This window comes from Triticum aestivum, chromosome 6B (assembly GCF_018294505.1).
Source record: "Triticum aestivum cultivar Chinese Spring chromosome 6B, IWGSC CS RefSeq v2.1, whole genome shotgun sequence".
In the NCBI taxonomy this organism is placed as follows: Eukaryota; Viridiplantae; Streptophyta; class Magnoliopsida; order Poales; family Poaceae; genus Triticum; species Triticum aestivum.
The window spans coordinates 514,505,783-514,518,079 of NC_057810.1; positions in this window are offsets into that span (position 1 = coordinate 514,505,783).

Here is a 12,297-nt window from a genome sequence, read left to right on the forward strand (position 1 = left end):
CCCCTGACCCCAATACCCTGACCTCGACACCACACCCCGACACCCCGACCCCGACACCCTGACCCCCTGACCCCGTGAGCCCGTCATTGATTATAGTGATGATGATGATTATGCATTTATTGATGATACTGATCGAGATTATTATTGTACTTGATGATGATACACTTAAGTGATATACATATTATTATTCATGTCGGTATTTTTTTGCCGTTGTACTAATTTCGTTTACTCTTTGTCATGGCAGGTGTTGAAAGATGGTGGACGCTGGTCGGGAGCGCACCGAGGACCCTTCTTCGTCGGCGCGTGCGACGAGGTCTTCCATTCCACACGCACCTCTCCACCGAGCGTTGCTGGACAGTATGGCGACACCGTCGGGCCCTTCTTCATCGACCGCGGTGCCGAGGAGGGGGCGAGGTAAGAAGAAGAGAGCAGCTGGAGCACGTGGTCATGGGAGAGGAGGTAGGGTGACTGCGAGGGCGCCTTCCTCGCCGCTACCCCCAGCTGTTTCACCCGAGCACGTGACTGCTAGGGTGGACTCGTCCGAGGAGGAGGCTACACGGACTCCGGTCCACGAGCCTCCGGTCCACGAGCCTCCGGTCCACGGGCCTTCGGGCCACGAGAGTTCGACCCACGAGACCCCGGAGGAACACACGTCTAGATAGGGTACCTGGCCGGATGAGCCTGAGGGGCCGAGTGGCCATGCTGATGATGGCAGGGAGCCGACTGATATTGACGAGGAAGGGGGCATCGTCTACCAGCGTGGTACTACACGGCTCCCGGACGTGCCGGCGACCCGCGAGCAGAGGTGGTTGATTTTCCCTGATGGGGAGAGGTAAGTGCATTTAATCTTTTTGTACCCTTCTGCATTCACGTTTCTTCAAATATCTAATGCGTTGGCCTTGTCATGCTGCAGGGGTTGGGACGACCATCATAGTGTCCGCCGGCCCAACTCCGTCCTTGGAGTTCTTTGTCGGCAAAACTTCCGGGGTTTGTTACGTTGCCTGGTGAGGGTCGGCTTCCAAAGCTTGGATTGAGTTGGGAGCACTACCTGGCTGCCTCGGCCCCGCCGGGTGAGATTATCGACGGTGTCTTGGGCAAGACGAGGGCAGACGTGGTGATTAGAAAGTTCTGGGTAATTTCTCCTTTACACAATTAAAAATCTTCAACTAGCTAGTTATTAATTGTACTAATCAATATTGTCTCATTTGATTGCAGACATTCTACAGGTGTGAGGAGGGATACGAGGAGGAGGTGGCAAATGTTATCGATAACGTCTGCAAGCACCTACTGTAGAACTTACGGCACGAGGCTCGGGTGCAGGCCGTTCGAGACTACTACGCCGCGCGTGGTATCAAGAAGACCAAGTCGGCGTGCCGCGAGAAGTTCTTGAGTAAGGATGAGTACATGAAGGTAATTCTTAAGGCCTTGTACTTTACTTCCTTCATTTAGTAATTCATAGCCGTAGCGCTCAAGTTTCTATTTTCTAACTTAGGCCCCTCCGAGATGGTGTGCGGATCGGATGGATTGTTGGGAGGTGTTGGTCAATGAGTGGTGCTCAAAGGAATGGCGAGCCCTCCACAACGAGGCCAAGGACAAACGTGCCCAAATGGAAGGTGTGCCACACCATCAAGGTAGCTCCAACTTATATCAGTACGGGCGGAACTGGGTATGTGGTTTGCATCATGAATCATGCAATTCGTTCGTCATGCTAGCTTTCAGCCCTTTAATTACTAATTTTCTTTGTTTCTCTCTTTTAGACACGCTAAAATAAGGCGGATAAGGTGCCAGAGGTGCACGACCTGTATGCCATGGCCCACACCGGCTCTTACAAGAAAGTCAAGGCATTCTCTGCGTCTGACCTCGATGATCCAAAAAACTTCACCAACATCTCCTCCCACGACAAGCTGGTGAAATATAGAGATGAGGGGAAGGCGAGGAAAGGGGAGGACTTTAACTCGAGCCAGGGTCCCATTGATACCGAGCTGCTGATGATATCTGGTGGCGGGAGGTCCCATGGCTCTATAGCCATGGTAGATGGACTTATCCATTGTCCTAGCACTCTCCCGGAGATCAAGGCGCGCCAGTCGAGCTCCGCTCCTGAGATAAGGCCTCGTGAACGGCCAATCCAACTTGCCTTCAAGGTTAGTTATACGTACTCAGCTATCTTTCTCCATTACATTGTGTGCGCTTCCATCAATGATTACAAATGGTAACGAGCAGTGGTGTTGCAGGCTGCTATACAAAGTGAGAGAGATAGAACGGAGAAACTTCTGGCGGAGGCGGCGGAGAGGCAGCGGGAGTTGGAGGAGAGGACGACAAAGATGTTGGAGGAGGAGAGGGCACGGAATGACATGCAGGCAAGGGCCATGTACGAGCTCCTTGTGGTAAGTTTTTTCTACACATTAGCCAAAACATTCATGTAGTGTTTGTCTCATTACTAACTAGTATGATTGAGTCGTCAAAACCAAATGTGCAGTCTGTGTGCGAGAAGTCCAGTCAGACCGCTCCGCCGATGCCAGTGATTGCTCCTAGGACCACGGTCAGTTTAATTTCAATGGACATTACTTTCTAGTCTTAACATTTGAGTGTCATCATGCTAACGAGACATTGGAAATGATCTTTGGTGCAGCGTAACTCCAGACAAGCATCGCACGATCCTTCTCCAGCTACCGGCACGAGCCACCCCGCTACAACACCTCCATGATCATGGAAGTGTCTCTAGTGTTTTGCTTCACAAATGCATAAAGACCTAGACTTAGCTTTATTTCCTCCTATATGCTTGCCATAATGACTTAGAGTTAGCTTCTTTTCCTCCAAAATGACTTAATAAGCTTACTAACCTCCAAAACCATCCATCTTACCTAGGTTAGCTCTAAAATGATGCATTTTATCCAAGTTGGCTCTAAAATGACCCATTTTACCTAGATTAGCTCATAAACGATCCATTTCACCTAGGTTAGCTCCAAAATGACCCATCTTACCTAGGCTAGCTCCAAAATGACCCATTTTACCTAGATTGGCTCATAAATGATCCATTTCACCTAAATTAGCTCTTAAATGATCCATTTCACCTTAGTTAGCTCAAAAACGATCCATTTCACCTTAATTAGCTAAAAAACAATCCATTTCACCTTACTTAGCTCATAAACGACCCATTTCAACTAAGTTAGCTCATAAATGATCCATTTCACCTAAGTTTGCTCAAATACGATCCATTTCAACTTAGTTAGCTCAAAAACAATCCATTTCACCTTAGTTAGCTCATAAACGACCCATTTGAACTAAGTTAGCTCATAGATGATCCAATTCACCTTAGTTAGCTCATAAACGACCCATTTCAACTTAGTTAGCTCATATATGATCCATTTCACCTAAGTTAGCTCATAAATGACATATACTTCTTGTTCTAGTCTTCTTCTTCTAGTCACCTATTTCTAACTTTCTTATTTGCCATTTTGCAGATTTCATTCACTTCATGAAAGCCAGCTTGCTATGATGGAGTGCTTGTTTTTTCTTTGATGAAACTTTGCATTGTATCTAGCTTGCTATGATGGAACTTGCTATATTGATCAAACTTTGCATTGCAATATGTATATGGATGGAACAATGTGTATGGATGGAACTTGCTTATGTATGAATGGATGAAACTTAATTATGTGCTAGATATATATGTGATATGTTTGCTGTTAAATAGCCCTGTGAAATATATCTATATATGTCATATATATTTGCTGTGAAAATTGTTGGATTCAGAAAAAACAAAAAAAAAGAGCCAATATACAGGCTCTTTGCCGTCTACCACCGACGACAACGGCCTCTTTGCCGTCCGCTGCGGACGGCAAACAGGACACGTGGCAGCCAACTGTGCTTCCTGGGAGCTGACCCATTTGGCCAGTTTGCCTACAGTGGCAGACGGCAAAGAGTGGTGACGTCTAGCTGACATCATGCGGCAGACGGCAAAGGGCTGCCGTTAGCCACCTAACGGACTAACAGAGAAATTTTTGCCGTCTGCTTTCTTTGCCGTCCGCTGCGGATGGCAAAGGACCCTTTGCCGTCAGCCTCATAAAGCGGACGGCAAAGTAGCTGTTTGCCGGATCTTACTTTGCCGTCCATGTTTGCCGTCCGCGGCGGATGGCAAAGACCTTTGCCGTCCGCCATTCATGCCTTTGCCGTCCGTCGTGGCAGGCGGCAAAGTAGCTGATTCCTGTAGTGCAACATTCAAACACTGACTAGTAGTTCGAGACAATAAAGAGTTCGAAACAATGATATATACAACATTCAAACACTGACTAGTGACTACTACTGACATAAACAGCAAGACATGATAGTTCATAATAAGTCTTGCTACACCACCAAAACGTACCCATCTGCAGTGCTCAGACTCTCATGATCCAGACGAAATGACATTCTAAACAGAAGCAACTATTACATAGAAAGAGTGACATAGACGAGGATGACCAAATGACAAGGAATATGCATAACAAAAGAAAGAACTACCCATCCAGAACCAGCACCAAAGACAACAAAGTCATTCGAAGAGATGATCCAACACCATCATAATTTGCAGCCCCGCTTCAGCGACCAGTGATCCGGAGACACCAGTACTCCACCCTTTCGATGCAACAGCCCAATTACCTATCAACCTAAAGGCTTGAACCACATCACTGCCTATTGTAATTGAGACATCCAAGGATCAAAGTTAATCTGGATGCCTTTGTCATTCTCACCTTCTTTTGGTTGCAGGCTGTATCATTGACAATCAGGGGAGTATGCTCTCGAACTCCTAGGGCTCGCCGTGTAGACACAGTTTTCCATAGCAAACAGAGCCTCTCTGTCATCAAGGTCCTTGCCAATGGTGATCTACTGGTTAATCGGATAATTGAGTCCGAGAAACAGAGAGTGTGAACCAAGGCTGTTTACCCGCCTCCAACTAAAAAATCCTAAAGGCCCCAACAAGCTGGTATCCTGCTCATAGACGTAACAGCCACTGTCCGGATACTCACTTATTACACGGTGCTTGTATATAGTGGGGTTTTTGCAATAGAAATTTTCCGGCTCGTGTGTCCGAATGATCATCAGGCTTTTGCCGTCGTCTGATCGAGCAAGGAACCAGTTGTGCTTCCCTGTTTTTGGCAAAGGTGGTGTAATTACAAAGGGCAGTAACTGTAGGGACACTGCATCATATCAAAAAGGACATGCATTGTTAATGTAAGATCAGCATTGTTCAGAGTATGAGTAGGATAATGCAAGAAACAACATTGATATGTCCCTGTTGGAACTGGGAGGAAAATACAGGGAAATGTATACTGGGTTCGAAAATATAGAAGTGCCATGCATGGTTATACTCATGTTATCTCGCAATCGATTCTTCACAGGAAACTACCATGTCATGCATGTTATGTAATCATGTTCTGTCCTCACAAACAAATTCTTCAAGGTAACTAACAGACCATGCATTGTTATATACTCGTGTTCTGTGGGCAAAATTTTTGTGAGGATATTATTCTAGCCATTGATTGCTGAAGGGCGAATATAGGTATGTACACATGGTAAGCATTGTAGGATTTCACTACTTCCAAATATAGAGTTCTCCATATGCACATTTACTTCCCTAATGTATGGTTAGATGAAACCAACAGTGTGGTGCATGTTTCTACATCATGAAATGAGGAAACTAACATGGCCATTGATACACACTCGTATTTAGTAGTAGTATATAGATTACTGTAAAATAAGGATAATACCCATATATTCCTAACCGTTTGATTATTCAGGGTACAAATTGGCTGTAGTGACATGGTCACAATCGCATGAATTAATTCATTCCAAATATAGCTGATTTCCGGCGTCTCTAATATATTGCCATAGTTCTACTCAAATTCTGCTCAAATAGGGATATGCCAATCATCACAAAAAGTTCAAACAGTGTCATGACGTCATCATTAACATGAGACGGAAACAACTTACACGCGCCGTCCCAGCAATACGTGGTGTCATCTGCTTTGTCGATCACATAGATGATGCCATTGTGTTCAATAGCATCACAGAAGTGTGTATCAGCTTTGACGATGATCCACTGCGAGTTGAGTTGTCTCCAGCTAAAAAAGGCACCAGCGTAAAATAGGCGAGTCCGCGGTCGAACAAGGCAATTAGCTTGAAGTCTGCGTAATTCGCATGTTGTGTGGGTACTTGGCAGATTACAATCTTCTGTAAAACAAGGTCCGTCCAACTGATGTAGTAATCTACATGACTTGGACTGCGATGGTAATACTCTATATAATCCAACAGAGGAAGGATAATCTCATGGGAGGTCTGGAAGTTCACGAGCACCAACTTTTTATCGTCTTCTCTGAAGGCAGCCATCCAGTGGGAGTTCATGCCGACCCAGTACATATCTGCCAAGAAGTTTCGGGCGATGGTGATCAGATCGATGTCGAGGGAAATGATGTACGGCGACACACTACATACCTGCAAAGAAGTTTCGGCTAATGGAGATCGGATTGAAGTCGAGGGCCATCATGAACGCTTCCGTATCATGGTGAGCCAATCTCGAAAGACCAGATAGCAGCAAGCAGGGTGTCTTGAAAAGCTTAGGCCTCGCTTCGACGATGGCTGTGTGCATGTCCCTCGAGCATGCAGCCAGCCGCAGGGCGGTCAACATATCCATACACGAACAACAGAGGTCGAGGATGTCATTGGGGAGATTGCTCCAATCACGGCTCATATGGATGCTGCGTGGTTCGCGTTCGGCCATGGTGGAGTTTGGAAGGGGACTTGATTTACGGGGGAGAAGGATGTCGGTGCTGGAGCGGCTAGCGAGGGAATGGTGGTACTGGGGGAGGCGAGTGAGGCGACGGTACATGGGGGCACAGTGAGATGGAGACGGAGACGGAGACGGAGAAGGAGATGGAGATGGAGTGGTGCTATGGGAGCGGAGAGGGAGACGAGGCGAGGCGCCAATGTGCTGTACAGCGGCGGTGACAGACTGCACAATGCACATGGTTTGGTTGACTTTGGTAACCTGAACACGCCGCCTCGCCTGGACTAGTGTCAGGCGCAGGGTGTTGTCACTTCATTGTGAGGACCGGATGAATAGTATTTTGACCATCAAGTGTACCACAGTTGTACTACTACTACTACTACTACTACTACTACTACTACTACTACTACTACTACTACTAGTAGTAGTAGTAGTAGTAGTAGGAACATGAGTACTCCAGTATTGTATAGCAGAAATAGGTCTCCCGTGCTAGCATGCCTGTTCACTTCATCATTCATGTATCATCCATATTGCGAGCAGAACCAAATTCTCGTGCATGCCCAATCAACGCCCTGCCGCGATGCATGCAGTGGTCGTTCTGGTGCATCAAGGACGGCATGCAGGTCGTTCCACACTTGAGAAGAGGAAAAATGGAAATGTAGAACGCGGCAGCAGAGGAAGAGAACGCTGGCTAACGACGCTGGGAGGGGATCGAGCAGGAAGTTAATGCTCCACGCCTAAAGGTTTTGGGAAAACCTGATTTTCATAAGGTGACTTATACTCACCTAAACGGAGGGAGTATTCCTTAACTAGAGAATGTTGTGTCTCCCACTCACGCGCTCAAAAAAAAGCTACGACACATTTTTTTATCTGTTTGCATAGGTCCCACCTATCAGGAAGGATGGGCACGTACACGAACAGGTAAGACTCCTCAGTCTACCCGCATAGCCTTTTTGTTTAGTCTACCTAGCCGTCTAATCAACTGCCTACACGCTACTTCTCCCATTTACTCCTCCATCGGGAACCGATTCGCCTCGGCTTCTTCACCTCCCCTTCGTCTTCATTTGCATCCAAACCCCACTGCGTTCACATTGTTTTAACCTCTTTAAATAATCATCTACTACTTCAGTTAGACTAGCCATCTAATCCTAATTCTCCAAACCATAGCCCTCCGTTCGAGCGGTTCCAAATGGCAAAAGAGATCGAGATACAGGTTTTTAGCATCCAACATGTCCTCGTCGAAGGCTCGATGCACATAGTTGCCACCGTCCCCGTCCACCCAAGGGTTGTTCGGCAGTGGATTAACAATGTATCCAACTCCCTCAAAAAGGTAGAGATGAGGGTCATCAGTCTCGATGCAGAGTACACGGAGCGTGCCCCTGGGAAGATCCAGCGCGCCGCCGTCCTTCAGCTGTGCCTCGAAGATGATGTTTTGGTGTACCACATCATACACTCGCCCTCCATACCAGGTGAGCATCACGATTTCTTGTCTCGGGAGGACATATACTTCTGTGGGGCAGCCATCGAAGGGGACAAACAGAAGCTGGAGCCGTACAACCTTGATTTAAAAAGCATCGCTGACCTACAAACTAGAATCAAAATTCCTGTAGAAGATTGTGCTAAACAGACACCATCCATATTCGACGTAGCAAATTTTGTGCTCGGTACAAATCTTAAGAAGGGTGACGAGACGGTGGCATTAAGGTTGTCTGGATGGGAGAATTATCCCTTGACGTACGAGCGGATAAAATATGCTGCCCTCGATGCCCGTGTGAGTTTCGAGATAGCTGCAATGTCCAAAGAGCTTGTTGCGAAGCCGTCTCCCACAGAGAATGAGAAGAAGAAGAAGAAGAAGAGGAAGAAGAAGAAGAAGAAGAAGAAGAAGAAAACGCTACACCAGCAGGAGGGCATTATGGATGGATGAACTATTTCCTCTCTTGTAAAAAAAATTATTCCCTCTCGGTGTATATTGATATAGATGGACTATTTCGATGGTGTGCATGTCTTTGGAACAGAGTAGTAGCGTGGGTCCGCTTGACTATAAGGAACTATTTATCCGCATATATAGCTTTCTCTACTACTCCTTTCAGTGATCGGTATGCAGTGCATGTGTCCGTAGACATGACAGCTTGTCCATGGAAGTTCAACTACGGCGACCATCACGTTTCATCTCGCGATTCCCACGACGCCTCTCCAACCCACAGCACCACACCCCCCGACATGCGCCTCACTCCTCTCGGCCGCACCACCCCTCTGCCTTTGTGTGCATGACATGTGGGCCACCTAAAATGCGGCGAGCATCAAGTTTCTACCATAGACACCCGCGATTCCCATGACGCCGCTCGAACCCATGAAACCACACGTCCCCCAACCTGGGGCTCACCCCTCTTGGCCCCACTGCCCCTCTGCCTTCGGGAGCATTACATGTGGACCAGTCACCTATCGGGTCCACATGTTATTGACTCAAAGGTAGGTGTAGTAAGGCGCTGAAGCTCAGTCCCGACGGCCCTGAGAGGGAAATGTAACTCCTGCGCCAGGGCTTGTGGTGCTCCCGCAGCACGAACTCGTGCCAAACTCGAGATTTGTTTCTTTACTATACATGCACGCAACAATTTAATGGACATTGTAATATCAACATGTGATGGGGAGCTCTAAATTTGAATTTGAAACTTATAAAACAAAAAGATTCAAAACAAATAAACTGGGAGAGAGGGAGTATATCGTAGGATGTGTCCCATACAAAATAAGTCCCCTGGTTTGTCACCGCGAAGATGCGGTTAGAAAGGAGCACAGCGTCATCCTACTCGTACGGCAACAAATCGGCCGCACACAGCATCGTCCGCCTTTGACCGCCATGTGCAAGGTTCGTGCTATCTTTTCTTCAGTCTCACCATGGTTCCATCGTACCAATTCATGCGGTGGCCCGTTGCATGGCTGATCCCAATGTTGGACAAAGGTTCTACGGGAACGGTGTCACCGTTGTAAATGTTGTGCAAATTGATGTTGGTACCCTACCGTACATATGCAAGCCAATCTCCACTTGCACCGAGCCTAGCATGTGAAACAGTGGGCAGGGGAGAATTAGGAAATGGACACGGAAGTAGTCTTTAGAATGCATTTACTACGTGATCAAACTCATCTTACCTGCTCATCGGAGGAAATCCGAGTGCCCCTCAACGTCGGCATCTCAAGGGGCATAAACTTGCAACTACGGCCACGCCGCGCTGGAGAGACCCCGAAGGAAACATCCTCGTGCGTTCCACGAAACATCAAGATGCATTTGTATGAGTAGTTTATCTTGTGAGAGAAAAGGATGAACGAGGGAAGGCCTCTAGAGATAGAGATGGGCACTACTACTACCAATGTGCTGGCCCGTGCGTTGCAATGGATCCAAACTAGTAGAATAATACTTGTTCACGTGCTTGAAATATAAACACTCTAGTCTTGATATACATGTGTCAGCAGACACGACAGCTTGTCCATGGAAGTTAAACCACGGCGACCATCACGTTTCTTGTTTCTACCACTGCCACACCCACACGCGATTCCCACGACGCCGCTCCAACCCACGGCACGACGTCCCCCGACGTGGACATGGATCCTCTGACGTGGCTATCACTGCCTTGCCCTGCCTTTCCTTCACTGATAGGTGGGACCCACGCTTATGGGTCCCACATGTCAGTGACAGAATGGTAGGATTGTTCGTGCCCCTCATCCCTCTCGGCCCCACCGCTCCTCTGCCTTTGTGTGCATGACATGCGGGCCAGCTGAACTGCGGCGACCATCAACTTTCTACCACAGACACACCCGATTGGACGCGGTTTGCCTGCTTCGCTGCTGTGCTCCGATCCGTACTCCCGCACCATCGAATTTTCATCTAGCGGCTGTGACACATTTCGTCCTGGGCATCAATCCTCAGCTGGAGTACTTATATACTACAGGTAGTACCCGCCGGTGTGGCCATCTACGCCTCGTAACGCCCCGACGCCCAGCTGTGGTACCCTCGCCATGGCCACGCCACCACCGGCCGGTTCATCTCGAACGAGTGAGTCGCGAACCACGCCACCACCATGAGAATGACATGTGGGCCAGCCGCATTTAAGGCCCGCATGTCATTGACTCATAGGCCGGGCACTAAGCCACTGAAGTTCGGTCCCGTGGGCCCCGAGAGGGAAATGTAACTCCTGCGACAGGCCTTGTGGTGCTCCCGCAGTACGAGCTCGTGCCAAAATTGGAATTTGTTTCTTACTACTACCAACTAGTACTAGTAAGGTACACGTGCATTGCACGCATGAGATTCTGGTGGTTTGTGCATTATGCTTCTACATGTGGAGTTTTCTGGATTCTAACATGTGGCGAAATCTGGTGGAATGTAAGGTTAGGCAAGTTTGATTAACTTAGGTGAGTGTTTGGTTCAAGCCACACCTTAGGCAAGCCACACTGGCCCCACATGACATACACACAAAAAATGTGGCACTTAGGCTTGCCAACTTGTGGCTCTCATTTTGAAGAACTTATTAATAACTTTTCCTGAGCTTAGTTGTGGCAAAGTTAGTCATGAATTAAGTTCAACCATGGAGTCTTCTAGATTATACATGTGGCAGAATCTGGTGGATGATATCCAATGGCCAGTAGTGCTCGGATTTGCCATCTTTGTACCGTCGGATTGGCTTCATCCAACGACCAACTTTCAAAGTTTTTCACACACTATATAGGGGGTATAGATAAAGATGTGCCGGTCCGTTGCAATGGATCCAAAGTATATCTGTTTAGTGGAGTGCATTGTAAATACATTATCTATTTATTTTTCTCTAACCTTCCGTAGCCATGCAACCAAGCCACATAAGCTTCATGGGTGCCCCCCACATCATATTATTCATACTACGTTGATTGAAAAAAAGATAAATCACCCAAAACAAGATCTTCCCTTTTTTGTTCCTACGATGTTGTGCCGTGCATGTATCTACTAGTTGTATAGTGGTAGTACTAGTAATATACTTCCTCCGTCCCAAAATAAGTGTCTCAACTTTATACTAGCTCTAGTACAAATTTGTACTAAGCTCAAGACACTTATTTTGCGACGGAGGGAGTAGTATTAGGAGTATAAACTTGGTAAGTACTAGTAGGAGTAGTACTCGTGCGGAATGCTCCTACTCTATCAACGAGCCCCGTCTGACACAAAATTTCTTGGCTTCCATGCTACAGCTAGATCTTCCCCTTGTTTCTGTTTTCCAACCCAGCGGCGGGCGGGGTGTCAGTTTGCTCAACGGGCGGTCCCAAATGAAAGTGAAAATGCTAGGCACAGGGGCGGAGCTACATGAGGGCCAACACGTGCCCTGGCCCGCCCAACCTAGAACGATTTTCGTAGTTGTACATCCAGTTTTGAGGCATGGAACGTCAATGCAAGGGTAATTTCTATAGCCTGGCTAGACTGGCACGCCCAACGTTTTGCTTCAAGCTCCGCCACTGCTAGGCAACACGCCTTCCCTAAGCTATGTGTCATGCCGGATGGGCCGTGTTGTACTCCCGATTCCTGG